The sequence below is a fragment of the Hyaena hyaena genome, unplaced genomic scaffold (genome assembly GCF_003009895.1).
Source record: "Hyaena hyaena isolate Hyena2069 unplaced genomic scaffold, ASM300989v1 scaffold_205, whole genome shotgun sequence".
NCBI lineage: Eukaryota > Metazoa > Chordata > Mammalia > Carnivora > Hyaenidae > Hyaena > Hyaena hyaena.
In genome coordinates, this window is record NW_024080838.1 from 951,957 (window position 1) to 966,003 (window position 14,047).

The window sequence follows — 14,047 nt, forward strand, 5'->3', positions numbered from 1 at the left end:
AGACTCTATGATTTGGCTAACCCAGGAAGGACATAAATTTGTGGGAAAATTAGAATACTGAAAGTCTAATTTAACCTTTTGTCCTTTTTGAATGCTTGAAAGTGGAGAGGTTGGTCTTGGAGTAAAGAAGACACCTCTGTATCTGAGATTCTCAGGGCTGCACTGGTGCCGCCATGTTGCTTGCTTTAGTAAAAGAAGAGTCTTGCTTGGATCACATCCAAGACATCCTGGTTGCCAGAACACCCAGAGGACTTTGTTATAAAGTGTTCCTTTGTCCCAGTGCTTTCCATCCCATCCTCTCAACTCCTCCCAGGCCCTGCAGCATCAATCATCTCCTATTCTTACCTCTTTAATCTTTCCCTTTCCACTGGCTGCTTCCCCTCTGTATACACACTCATTCTGGTTCCCCAGATCCTAAAACAACAACAAAACCCTCCCATGAACTTGTTTACCTCTCAAATTACTGTCCCATTTTCTTCCTGTCACCACTCAACACGTGCTTCCTCTACTTCTTCATCTCCTATTTATTCCTTGACTCTGCAACTTGGATCCTGCTCTACTTTGGGAAGCAAGCTCTTAAAGGTTTCATTCAACACATCCAACGGCCTCTCCTTCTCTGCCTCTCTAGCAGTTAACACTATGAATCACTCCTTTCCTAGAACCTTCTTCATTAGTTTTCAGTGCTGTCATCAACAGCATTCAACTGCCTCTCCAATGCCTCCTAGATCACAATTTCTGAGTCTTCTTTGCTGGCTCTTCTTCCACCAGCCACCTAATGTAGACATTCCCCAAAAGTTCTGTTGCTTACATCCTTCTCTCCTCACTTTTCTTTACCTTGATCTGGTCATCTCCTCTCCCAGTGTCCACAATCTTCCATATGTTCCGCACAGACATATAGACCCAGACCCAGTCTCTCTTCTGGACCCAGGCTTGCAGTGTGAGCTAGATAACTTGTGGATGACCCAAATTCAACAGGTACAAAACCAAAGTCCTTCTCTTCCTTGTTAAATCTTTCTTCTTCCTAAATCCCCTAACTCTTCTATAGCCATTGGTACTGAGCCTCCATTCTTTCGGGCTATGTTTGACTTGTTCCTCTCCCTCATCCACCATATGCAACTTAATTTTAAAATCCTGATGATATTCCCTCCACTTTATCTTTCACATCCAAGTTCTTCTTTCTACCCCTCACTGGCCTTGTTTAGGCTTCCAGAACACCTCCTTGTCCATTAAAGAATTTAAAAATCAGCTAGCCAATTGGTCTTCTCATTTCTCATCTCTTCTTCTAATCTGCCTGACACATAAATATAAAGCATCAGGTCACTGAATTGATGACATTCTTTCCATCCTCAAAAACATTTGGTGGCCCTGTTTTTTACAGAATAAGTCCAACTTCCTCAGCCAGGTCTTTTAGAAACAAAAGTCCTAAGCTTTCTCCTATCACTCTCCCTTCCCCAACACATACACCCTCATTCTTCAGCTTATGGAATATACTCTGCAGTTTTTTCTCACTTTTTATTCATTTCTCTATGTGAAAACACATCCTCTGGTTGCAGCTTGCTGAAGTCTTACCCATACTTCTAGGTTTTACTTAAATATGACTTCATAGTCTCTCTAGATCGTACCCTCCTGTACCTCACTCCCCGCAAATAATTCATTATTCTCTCCCTCTTCTATACCTGACACCGTAACTTTTGATATTTATTATAACAGGGCTACTCAAAGGATGGTCCATGAAACAGTAATATCAGTATGTCAGATCAGAATTTAGAAATGTAAATTCAGGGGCCTGATCCCTGATCTACTGAATCACAATCAGTGGGGGTAGAGTCTAGGATCTGTTTCAACAAGCTTGCCAGATGATTGTGAGATTGGCTAGTTCAAGCACAACTGCTTTAGAGCTCTTGCTCTAGTGCCAATATTATATGTTTGAACATGTCTCCCCAGCTAGATGATGAACCTCCTAAGGCAGAGCGTGTCATATGTTTTTATTTATTTCTGAGAGAGCACGTGAGCAGGGGAGAGACGGGGGCGGGGCGGGGGGGGGTTGGCGGTGGAGATAGATCTGAAGCAAGCTCTGAACTGAGAGCAGCAAGCCCAATGCAGGGCTCGAACTTATAAACCATGAGATCATGACCTGAGCCAAAGTCCGACACTCAATCCACTGAGCCACCCAGGTGCCCCCAGGGCTTGTCAGATTGCTTGGCCACCTTGTTATCACAGGTGCTTAATGAAAGCTTGTTGAGGAGCCCTTGGTTATATCTTGGTGTGGCCTGGAGTGCTGCTTAAGTAGAGTGATTCTGTGAAAAATTCGCTGCACATAGGGACAAGCATCAACCCTCCAGGTGCAGCTTATTTATTTCATTTCTCTGCTGGATTTGATATCGGTGATGGGAACAGAGAGAAATGTTGTGTTTAATATAGATCTTCAGATAGATTTTCTTGTCCAGCCATTGACTTCACCTTGGCTTCCTTGAGTGTTGAGAAAGATAGTGAGTGCTACTAGACATGTATTAACTACCGGGCACTATGCTATTCTGTTTCATTCTCACAACAGCCTAGGTGGTACACATTCCAATTCTCTCCATTTGAGTGATAAGGAAAAAGAGGCTCAGGAGGCCATGATCACACAGACAGAAGCAGCTCAGTTAGGAGGTTTGAGGCTATAGGTCCCACTCTGAACCATCACAATAAATATCCTCTATGCTTCATGCCTCCTAAGTAGGTCTGGGCTTCTCACAGAAGCCACAAGATTCTCTGCTGGGTCTCATGAGATCATTTAATGGCCTAACCCAGTTGTGAAACCAGGTTTTGCTGGGTCTCCATGTGCCCTGGCTCTGCTTCTGCTCTTCTCAACACTGAAAACTCCACGGTTACAATAGCTCTTTTCTTGCCCATTTTTAGTAGACTCAAGGTCAAGGTAATTATCACCTGGGCAGAGACACCTTCCAACATTCAGACAGTAGTAAGAGGAGATGCTTCTGAAACCCATTAAAACTTGCCTGCGAGCACTCTGAGTCATGGGCCCTGTGAGTCATGGGGCCCTGAGTTGGAGTAGGCAATAGGGCTATTGGTTTTTATGGCAACGTACTCAGTACTCTCAGAGTATGGTTAATTAGCCTTTTCAGACCTAGAAATCTCCAGTTTTGGCATGGTGGTGGGTTACTCACAGTTATCCCAGATAGAGGGAGATTGATTTTGGACAAAGCCTGTGGTCTGGAAAGCTCTGCCTGCTGAAGCATATGCCTAAAACGCCAAGGGCACACCTCTGTCTAGAGCTCTGGGTCTGGTTTTATAGCCTTGGACTTGAGAGCTGAATAAAAAGAAAGGTCAGAGTCACAGTCCTCCCAAGGGCCTTTCTTTTTTTTTTTTAACATAGAATTCTTTTTTTTTTTTTAAATGTTTTTTTTTTTAATTTATTTCTAGGAGAGAGAGAGAGAGACAGCGTGAGCAGGGGAGAATCATAGAGAGAGGGAGTGACAGACTCTGAAACAGGCTCCAGGCTCTGAGCTGGCAGTCAGCACAGAGCCCGACGCGGGGCTCGAACCCACGAACCGCGAGATCATGACCTAAGCGAAAGTCGGACGCTTAACCGACTAAGCCACCCAGGCGCCCCCCAAGGGCCTTTCTTGAGCACACAATTTACCAGACGAACAGGGAATCCACATGTGTTTGGAACCTCGAACCCAGCAGGCTGGCTTGGATCCTGCAGTGACTCCCAGATAACATTTTATTGTGGGGTAAAGGGGCAGGGGGAATTACATTCCTTTGGCACATACTCGCATTCAGTATCCAGAAAGAAAAACTCCACTTTTTTGGCAAGCCAGATCATGAACACTTTTACCACAGTGTTTAGGGAGAAAGTTAAAAAAAAAAAAAAAAAAAAAAACAACCCAACAACCATCTCCACTCTTCATTCGTTCACTTGACAACCGTCCATTCAGCACCTACTGAGCATCAGGTGCTGTAAATCAGCTGGGCTGAGTTACGGAGAAGACACCATAGCCCCTACCTTGAAAGAACCTGCAGCCTACCCGGCTACCTGTATTGTGCATCTAGTGACTCCCTAGTCACCTGGGCTCATCCCCTGCAGACAACCCCATGACTCACCATCCCCAAAAGAAGTAGGAAGGAAACATCTTTGTAGCCTCAGGCTTAGGAGGCTTTGCTCCACCTCCACATAGGGAGGCACAGACCATGGGTAACTGGCCCCCCTCGGGCTCCTCCCTCATGACCTCTTCTGTGTCCTCTCCAGGCAGCCACTGCCTTAGTCACCTGCTCAGCTTCTCCTGAAGCCCCCCTCAACCTCAGCCAAGAGAACTGTTTTTGCCCAGCTCTGCTCTGACTCCATTAGAACCTCCTCACTCTTTCTAGAACACTAAGGAGAAAAATACCTCGTTGGTAAATGTGGTTGCCCACCCCCAGATTCCAGTCTTAACCACAAGCTCAAGAGCCTGGAAAGTTTCAACGTGAATGGGTTTAGCTACATCCTTATTCTGAGACAGTCCCCTACAGGTACTTTAAGAACCAGAGAAATAAAAGAATCCCGCTACCTCCCCCTTTCACTGTCCTCTCCCAACTGTGGAAAGACTACGCAGGGAGAAGCCCGAAAGAATGGTGATGGGCAACCAGATTAAGGGGAAACGGTGGCTTCACACAAAAGAAAGCTTCTCACAAAGCTTCTGACACTGTGCTCTTCTCTTGGTTTCTGGTGACTCTTTGTGCAAGGAAGCAGGTCAGTAAGGTGAATGCTAGAGGGAAGGGGGTCTCTGAGCAGGGGCAGAAGGAGTAGACAGAAACAGGAAGGTGAGGGTCCCCCTGCTGATCCCCTCCAGCATCACAAACACTGTGCTGGCCCTTACTATGGAGACCGAGTGTGAGCCACCCCTAGCTCAGCTCGCTGTGGACACACAGCCTGCTGTGCTGTTTCTGCTTCCCTTCAACGTGTAGGTGAGGTTTCAGGCTATGGAAGAGGCCAGCAGACCCCAAATGTTATGGTCCATGGGGCAATTATTCATATGTGGGGGCAGGGGGCTAAGCTGTAAGCCCTGTCCAGATAGGCAAGCTTGGATCTTCATGTTGGAAAGAGGATCCCTTAGAAATATCCAAGGCGACGTAAGAGGTGGGAAGGAAGACGTGGGTGCCAAAAGCTGTGGGACCCAAGGAGCAAATAAGATCTCAACAGAAACAAGGATAATTGGTTGCCTCTCAAAAGTGAAGGGCAGGAATAGGAAGGTGGGGCGTCAGAATTCCTGCATGCTTCTGCTTCTCTTTCCTGGACAGCAGCAGCTGGACACCAACAGTCACTTTTGTCATCTGTCCTTACTTCCAAGCTGGTTCTAAGCTGCCCAGAGTTTGGTAAGTTTTGCACTTCAAGTAAGTGCAGCAGAACTACTTTAAACAACATCAGCTTATGATGGCCATAGGTGAGATCCAGTGTTTCCTCCACTCACTGTAAAATCCAGTTCATTGTTCTGGTTCTTCTGTTTAATCGTCCCTCCCTAGTTCCATCTCCACTTTTATCCCCCCAACTCTGGGCTGGGGTCAGGGGAACAATCTTTACACATCACATTACTGGTGGGGGGGTGGTACTACCACTGGCTTCCAGTTGGTGGGTCAGTGGGAGGCACAAGCAGGGGCCTGGAGGGCAGAAGGAGAGAGATCCAAGCATTTCTTCTTGGCCTCCTGTCTTCGTCAGCACCATCATTCTGGCAGTGCCTACATCCTTCTAGAACTAGAGCTCCCACTGAGCAGCCTATCTTCTGGGCTCCAGTCCTCAACACAGTTGAGGACCATGCCTCCTTGCTCTCACTTTCTAAAGCCTGGAGGATGATGGGTCTCTGGGTGCCTCAATTTCCCTTATTGGTTCCCTTCATTCTACACACACTTCTATACATAGTCCTTTCCTTAAAATATCTTCAAAATCCCAGCTGCCTCCTGGTTCTTTCCAGAATCCTGTCTGATACCCCATGTTCTATGCAGATGTGCTGTTCCAACAACAGTGCCATCCAATGCTTAGTCTAGCTTTTTATTAGGTTATTTGTTAGGGGTTTTGAGAGCTTACATTTGTGGACAAGGAGAATCCGACTAGATCATAAGTGTGGTATTTTTATTGGCTGTGAAGAAAAGAGTCTAGAAAATACGATGTGGGGGAGTCAAAAGGTTTTTTATGTAAAAATAATAGTAACTTATGGGGCTCCTGGTTGGCTAAGTCTATTTAGCATCTGAATCTGGTTCAGGGCATAAGCTTGTGGTTTGTGAGTTCGAGCTCCACACCCAGCTCACTGCTGTTGGTTTGGAGCCTACTTCCGATCCTTTGTTCCCTGTACCCCCTCCCCCACCCCATCCCTCCCCTGCTCATGCTTTCTCTTTCAAAAATAAACATTTCAAGAGTAAATAAAAAGAATTAAAATAATAATAACTTACAACTAATTTTATTTTTCTGGGCACCTGGGCAGCTGAATTAGTTAAGTGTCCAACTCTTGATTTTGACTCAGGTCACAATCTCATGGTTCATGAATTTGAGCCCACGTCTGGCTCTGCACTGACAGCAGGGAGCTGTCTTGGGATTCTTTCTCTCTCTCTCTCTCTCTCTCTGCACCCCTCCCCCATGCATGTGTGCTTACACACTAATCCTCACCTCAGAATTCAGAATCTAGTCCCAGGATTCTCCCCTTGGAATTGTACACATTAGAATCATGTTGGGGAGCTTGTAAATGTATTGATATTATTGGTACTCCAAAATTTATTCAGAAACGATAAAGTTAGCCTTTAAGGTCGTTCCCTTGCACAGAGCCTTCCAGAGATCCTGAGATGGGTGGCACCCTGCAGTGTGTTACAAGGTCATATGTTTGTAATATTTGCAAAAGATACTGCTTTGTCCTTAATGAGGGCCCTCGAATGGCATGCTCTTCAGGACCACAAACCTGGATCCATCCATTTACATAGGCCCTACTCAACCCAACTCAATCAGAACTTCTGGGGGTATGGGGCACCTGCGTGGCTCAGTCAGTTAAGTGTCCAACTTCGGCTCAGGTCATGATCTCGTGGTTCATGGGTTTGAGCCCCGCATCGGGTTCTGTACTGGCAGCTCAGAACCTGGAGCCTGTTTCAGATTCTGTGTCTCCCTCTCTCTCTGCCCCTCCCCCACTCATGTTCTGTCTCTCTCTGTCTCAAAAATAAACTATAAAAAAAATTTTTTTAAAAATTTCTGGGGGTATGACCTGGGCATCAGCATGCTTTAAAGCTGCCTGAGTGAGTTTAATATTTGGCCAGGGTTGAAAATATTGCACATTCTGATAGCTAGAAGAGATCTCAGAGCTCCTGGTGAAATACCCTCACTTTACAGCTGAAGTAATCATAATCCAGAGAAGGGCTGAAGGTCCCATAGGTCATCACATAGCTTGCTGAGTCAAGGAGGCCCAGTGGTGCAAGCAGAGATGGCAAGGGGAGCGGGGCTGGGGGTGGGGAGATGGGGCAGTGATGATGAGGTCCCTCTACGGCTGGAATCCACAGGGAAAGTCTTTGGCTAATCCATTAAAAGTCCACCGGGTCAGGGAGAGGAGGCACAAAATTGTAGCTGTTCTAGCCAGAACATTCTATGAGAGGATTTCCTGGAGCCAGTTTTTTTTTTTTTTAACCACACTCACCGTCTATGCAATTATCACCTGGGCAGAACCTCCCATTTTCAGACAACCCTGTATTGTAAGAAGCCCAAGAAACCCATTGAAATATGCCCAGAGGCCCCACTGAGTCACACCAAACTTTTTCCCTGGGTCTGTAAGACCATTCGTTTCACAACAGTGTACTTCCTAATGTATTCATAATTAGTCTCTAAAGTAGACCTCAAAATCCCTAAAGAGGGATTTTGACCTTTAAAAGTACTATTGTATTTTTTTTTAATTGCCAGCGGAATGGAAACCATGAGACAATTTTGGGAAACAAGGATAACTCCATTTTGCTGGGAAGTATGGGAGCCCCAGGGCATTTTCAGACTGGGACTCGGGAGAGACAGAACTGCAGGTCTGGGTGGCAGAGGAGCTGGCGCCTGAGGCGTTGGCCTTCACGAGGAGGGTGTGTTTAAAAAGCCTGCCTACTGATGCAGGAGGTAGAAAATTTCTGAGTGGCTACAAAGGAGGAAGAGTGACATCAGGAGGGATGAGGAACAGAAAGTCACAACATGCCAAAACACACACAATGGCGTGCGTTTCCCATCAACCTTCAACATACAGAGAAAAACTGCGGGATGTTAGACAATGTCTCTTAGATGCTCATATACTCTTTAAGAGATGTAACTGGTATTGTTACTACAATGCTAATGAGACATGGATATCTGCTGATTATGCTTTGAAGTCCTGCTTCCTCCCATGTCCTTTCTCAGATGTTGATCCCTAATAAACATCTTGCAAACACCATCTCAAGGTCTGCTCCTGGAGAACCCAACCTGTGGGAATGCCATTCTCCCTTCCCAAGACTTGGTGGGTATGAACGAGTACATGCTCAAAAGTCTATGCATATATACATGATGTCCTATTTCCCAGGCCACAGTCTCCTCACAATATCTCGGAATTCCTTGGAGAGGTAGCAGTGCCCAATGGTCAAGAGCATTCATTTGGGGGGTTAAACGTGGCTTGACATCACAGCCCTATCCTCATTCATGAGGGCCAAATGTAATAATGTACATAAAGATCTCATCCAGTGCTTGGCCCACAGTAAACCTTCAGTAAATGGCAGCTATTATTTTTGCCATCCAAAGTTTCCAATGCTTGAATCCAAGCCAAATACACACTAAGGAACAGTTCTTTCTTCTCTTACTGGGACCATCTATATTTCTAGCTTCTCCTTCTCACTCTCTGCTGTTCTACAAGGGATAACTTTTCCCTTCACCAAGAAAACAAACAACCCCCCCAAAACAAACAAACAACAAAAAAAACCCCCACATATTTCAAACTTTCCTAATCATTCTTTGGAAATGTTGCAATAGGTTTCTTACCTCTTAGACTCAATTCTCCACCTCCAATTCATTCTTCACTTTGCCCATAGCTATGTTTCTGAAATGCAGGTAAGTGCTTTGCTTTAAATCCTTGAATAGTTCATTTTCTGCACAGAAAAAATAAAAAATAAACTATATAAGCCATTGACTATGGCCCCTGCCTTCTCTCTGACTACACTATTGTCCTAACTCTCATCAATAACAAAAACAACTTGTAGTCTCTAAAACATGCTTTGTGGCGTGCTATTTTGTGGTTCCTTGTCTTTGAATAGTAATCCCTGAGTCTTCACTTTCCAAGGGGCATTCCCAGATCTTCTGTGAAAAATCTTATTTATCCTTCAAACTCTTTACTATGGATGAACACCCATGCCCCTCCAAAATTCCTTGGTTGAGGTCCTAACCCCCAAAGTGATGGTATTTGGAGGTGGAACCTGTGGGCAGTAATTAGATTTAGAAGAGGTTACAAGAGCTGAGGCCTCATGATGGGATTAGTGCCCCCTCGTAAGAAAAGAAAAGAGAGAGATCTTGGTCTCTCTCTCAGCCCTGTGAGGACACAGCAAGAAGGCAGCCATCCACAGACCAGGGAGAGGGCCCTCCCCAGACACCAAATCTGCTGGCACCCTCATCTTGGACTGAGCTTCCCAGAGCTCCAGAGCTGACAGAAACAAATGCCTATTGTTTAATCCACCTCGTCTATGGTATTTTGTTATAGCAGCTTGAACTAACTAAGCAACGTCTTCTCAATGCTCTTTATCCTTCACTTAGTCATTCACTATATCTCAACTGGACATCAAGCGGGGAGCAGAGCTTGTGCTACATCCTGGGGATACAAAAACCACCTCTGGGGGCGCCTGGGTGGCTCAGTCGGTTAAGGGTCCGACTTTGGCTCAGGTCATGATCTCACAGTTCGTGGGGTTGATCTCACAGTTCGTGGGTTCAAACCCCGCATCAGGCTCTGTGCTGACAGCTAGCTCAGAGCCTGGAGCCTGTTTCAGATTCTGTATCTCCCTCTCTCTCTGATCCTCCCCTGCTCATGCTGTCTCTCTCACTCTCTCTCTTGGAAATAAATAAAACATTAAAAAAAAAAAAACCACCTCTGCTCTCAAGATGTATTTAACTGGACATACAGGCAAATAAGCTGACAATACCAATAGACTGTATGAGGCAGCCACAGTGCAGATTGAAGAGGAAGAGGGGAGAATAGGCGAATTAGAAGATAAAATTATGGAAAAACAGGAAGCCAAGAAAAAGAGAGATAAATTGATCCAGGAGCATGAAAGAATTCGAGAACTGAGTGATGCAATCAAACTGAACAATATCCGTACCATAGGAATTCTGGTAGAAGAAGAGAGAGAGAAAGGGGCTGAAGGCGTACTTGAAAAAAAAATCATAGCTGAGAACTTCCCCAACTTGGGGAAGGAAACAGACATTGAAATCCAAGAGGCACAGAGAACTCCCCTCAGACATAACTTGACTCAGTCTTCAGCATGACATATCATAGTGAAACTGGCAAAATACAAGGATAAAGAGAATTCTGAAAGCAGCTAGGGATAAACGGGACTCAACATACAAAGGTAGACACATAAGGGCGGTAGCAGACCTAACTACTGGAACTTAGCAGGCCAGAAAAGAATGGCAGGAAATCTTCCGTGTGATGAACAGGAAAAATATATAGCCAAGAATCCTTTTTCCAGCAAGCCTGTCATTCAGAATAGAAGGAGAGATAAAGGTTTTGCAAAACAAGCAAAAACTGAAGGAATTCATCACCACTAAACCAGCCCTACAAGAGATCCTAAGGAGGACTTTATGAGGGAAATGTTGCAAGGAACACAAAGTACCAGAGACATCACTACAAGCATGAAACCTACAGAGAACACAAGGACTCTAAATCCACATTTTTCAATAATAACACTGAATGTAAAAGGACTAAATGCTCCAAAAAAGACATAGGGCATCAGAATGGATAAAAAAACAAGACCCATCTATTGGCTGTCTACAAGAGACTCATTTTAGACCTGAGGACACCTTCAGATTGAAAGTGAGGGGGTGGAGAAATATCTATTATGCTACTGGAAGTCAAAAGAAAGCTGGAGTAGCCATACTTATATAAGACAAACTATACTTTAAAGTAAAGGTGGTAACAAAAGATGTAGAAGGGCATTATATAATAATTACAGGGTCTATCCATCAGGAAGAGCTAACAATTACAAATGTCTACACACTGAATTCGGGAGCACCCAAATATATAAAACAATCACAAACATAAGCAATCTTATTAATAAGAATTTGCTAATTACAGGGGACTTTAATACTCCACTTACAGCAATGGAGAGATCAACTAGACAGAGAATCACTAAAGAATCAATGGCCCTGAATGACACATTGGACCAGATGGACTTGACAGATATATTTAGAACTCTAGATCCCAAAGCAGTGGAATTCACTTTCTTCTCAAGTGCACATAGTGCATTCTCCAATATAGATCACGTACTGGGTCACAAAGCAGCCCTCAATAACTATAAAAGAATTGAGATCATACTGTGCAGACTTTCAGACCACAATGCTGTGAAAGGTCTAGAAAACCTCCAAAAGCATGGAGGTTAAATAATATCTTACTAAAGAATGAATGGATCAACCAGGCAATTAGAGAAGAAATTTAAAAATATATGGAAACAAATGAAAATGAAAATACAATAATCCAAACCTTTGGGATGCAGCAAAGGCAGTCCTAAGAGGAAAATGCATTGCAATCCAGGCCTATGTCAAGAAACAAGAAAAATCCCAAATACAAACTCTAACAGCACACCTAAAAGAACTAGAAGCAGAACAGCAAAGTCTCAGAGTACAAAATCAATGTACAGAAATTGGTTGCATTTTTATATACCAATAATGAAGCAACAGAAAGAGAAATCAAGAAACTGATCCCATTCACAATTGCAGCAAAAACCATAAAATACCTAGGAATAAACTTAACCAAATATTTAAAAGATCTGTATGTTGAAATCTATAGAAAACTTATGAAGGAAATTGAAGAAGACACAAATAAATGGAAAACATTCCATGCTCATAGACTGGAAGAATAAATATTGTTAAAATGTCAATACTACCCAAAGCAGTCTACACATTCAATGCAATCCCAAGCAAAATTGCACCAGCATTCTTCTCAAAGCTAGAACAAACAATCCTAAAATTTGTATGGAACTACAAAAGACCCTGAATAGCCAAAGTAATATTGAAGAGAAAACCCAAAGGGAGGCATCACCATCCCAGACTTTAGCCTCTACTACAAAGGTGTGATCATCCAGACAGTATGGTATTGGCACAAAAACAGACACATAGACCAATGGAATAGAATAGAGAACTCAGAATTGGACCCACAAATGTATGGCCAACTAATCTTTGACAAAGCAGAAAACAGTATCCAGTGGAAAAAAGACAGCCTCTTTAACAAATGGTGCTGGGAGAATTGGATAGCAATATGCAGAAGAATGAAACTAGACCATTTTCTTGCACTGTACACAAAAATAAACTTGAAATGGATGAAGGACCTGAATGTGAGGCAGGAAACCATCAAAACCCTAGAGGAGAAAGCAGGAACCAACTTCTTTGACCTCAGCCACGGCAATTTCTTACTCGACACATGCCCAAAAGTAAGGAAATTGAAAGCAAAAATGAACTATTGGGACCTCATCAAGATAAAAAGCGTCTGCTCTGCAAAGGAAACAATCAACAAAACTAATAGGCAACCGACAGAATGGGGGAAATATAGTTGCAAATGACATATCAGATAAAGGGCTAGTATTCAAAATCTATAAGGAACTTACCAAACTCCACCCCCCAAAAACAAATAATCCAGTGAAGAAATGGGCAGAAGACATGAACAGACCCTTCTCCAAAGAGGACATCCAGATGGCCAACAGACACATGAAACGATGCTCAACGTCACTCGTCATCAGGGAAAAACAAATTAAAACCACACTGAGATACCTATATCTCACTGCCAGCCAGAGTGACTAAAATGAACAAATCAGGAGACTCTAGATGCTGGCGAGGATGTGGAGAAATGGGCACCCTACTACACTGTTGGTGGGAATGTATATTGGTGCAGCCCCTCTAGAAAACACTGTGGAGTTTCCTCAAAAAATTAACAATACAACTCCCCTATGACCCAGCAATAGCACTGCTAGGAATTTACCCAGGGGATACAAGAGTGCTGATGCATAGGGGCACATGTACCCCAGTGTTCATAGCAGCACTTTCAACAATAGCCAAATCACAGAAAGAGCCTAAATGTCCATCAACGGACAAATGGGTCAAGAAGATGTGGTTTATCTATACAATGGAATACTACATGGCAATGAGAAAGAGTAAAATCTGGCCATGTGTAGCAACGTGGATGGAACTGGAGGGTATTATGCTAAGTGAACTAAGTCAGGCAGAGAAAAACAGACACCATATGTTTTCACTCATATGTGGATCTTGAGAAACTTAACAGAAGACCATGGGAAATGGGAATGGAGAAAAGTTACAGAGAGGGAGGGAGGCAAACCATAAGAGACACTTAAATACTGAGAACAAACTAGGGGTGGATGGGGGGTAGGGGAGAGGGGAAAGTGGGTGATGGGCATTGAGGAGGGAACTTGTTGGGATGAGCACTGCGTGTTGTATGGAAAGCAACTTGACAATAAATTATATTTTAAAAAATAAAAATAAAAAGTTCAAGATCTTGTCATTTTTCATGAGGGTCTCTTTTACATGTTAATATGTAATCATCACATTTAAGTGTGCATTTTGTTCAGTTCCTTCTTAGTTGATAACTGGCCAAACATCTTTATTTGCCAATGGCTATATATATGTTGTGGGTAGTAGCATTACGTACTTATATTAACATCATAAAATCTTACATCCTCTGCAAAATATAGATCTTATAATGTACAATTATTTACATTGAATTTTTATTTTCTTTTAGATGCATTCAACAATAGGAAGTAAGTAGTCTAGCAGTGATATTGATTCAACGGGCATGAGTCAATCCACTGATTTGCTGGTAAATCTTCA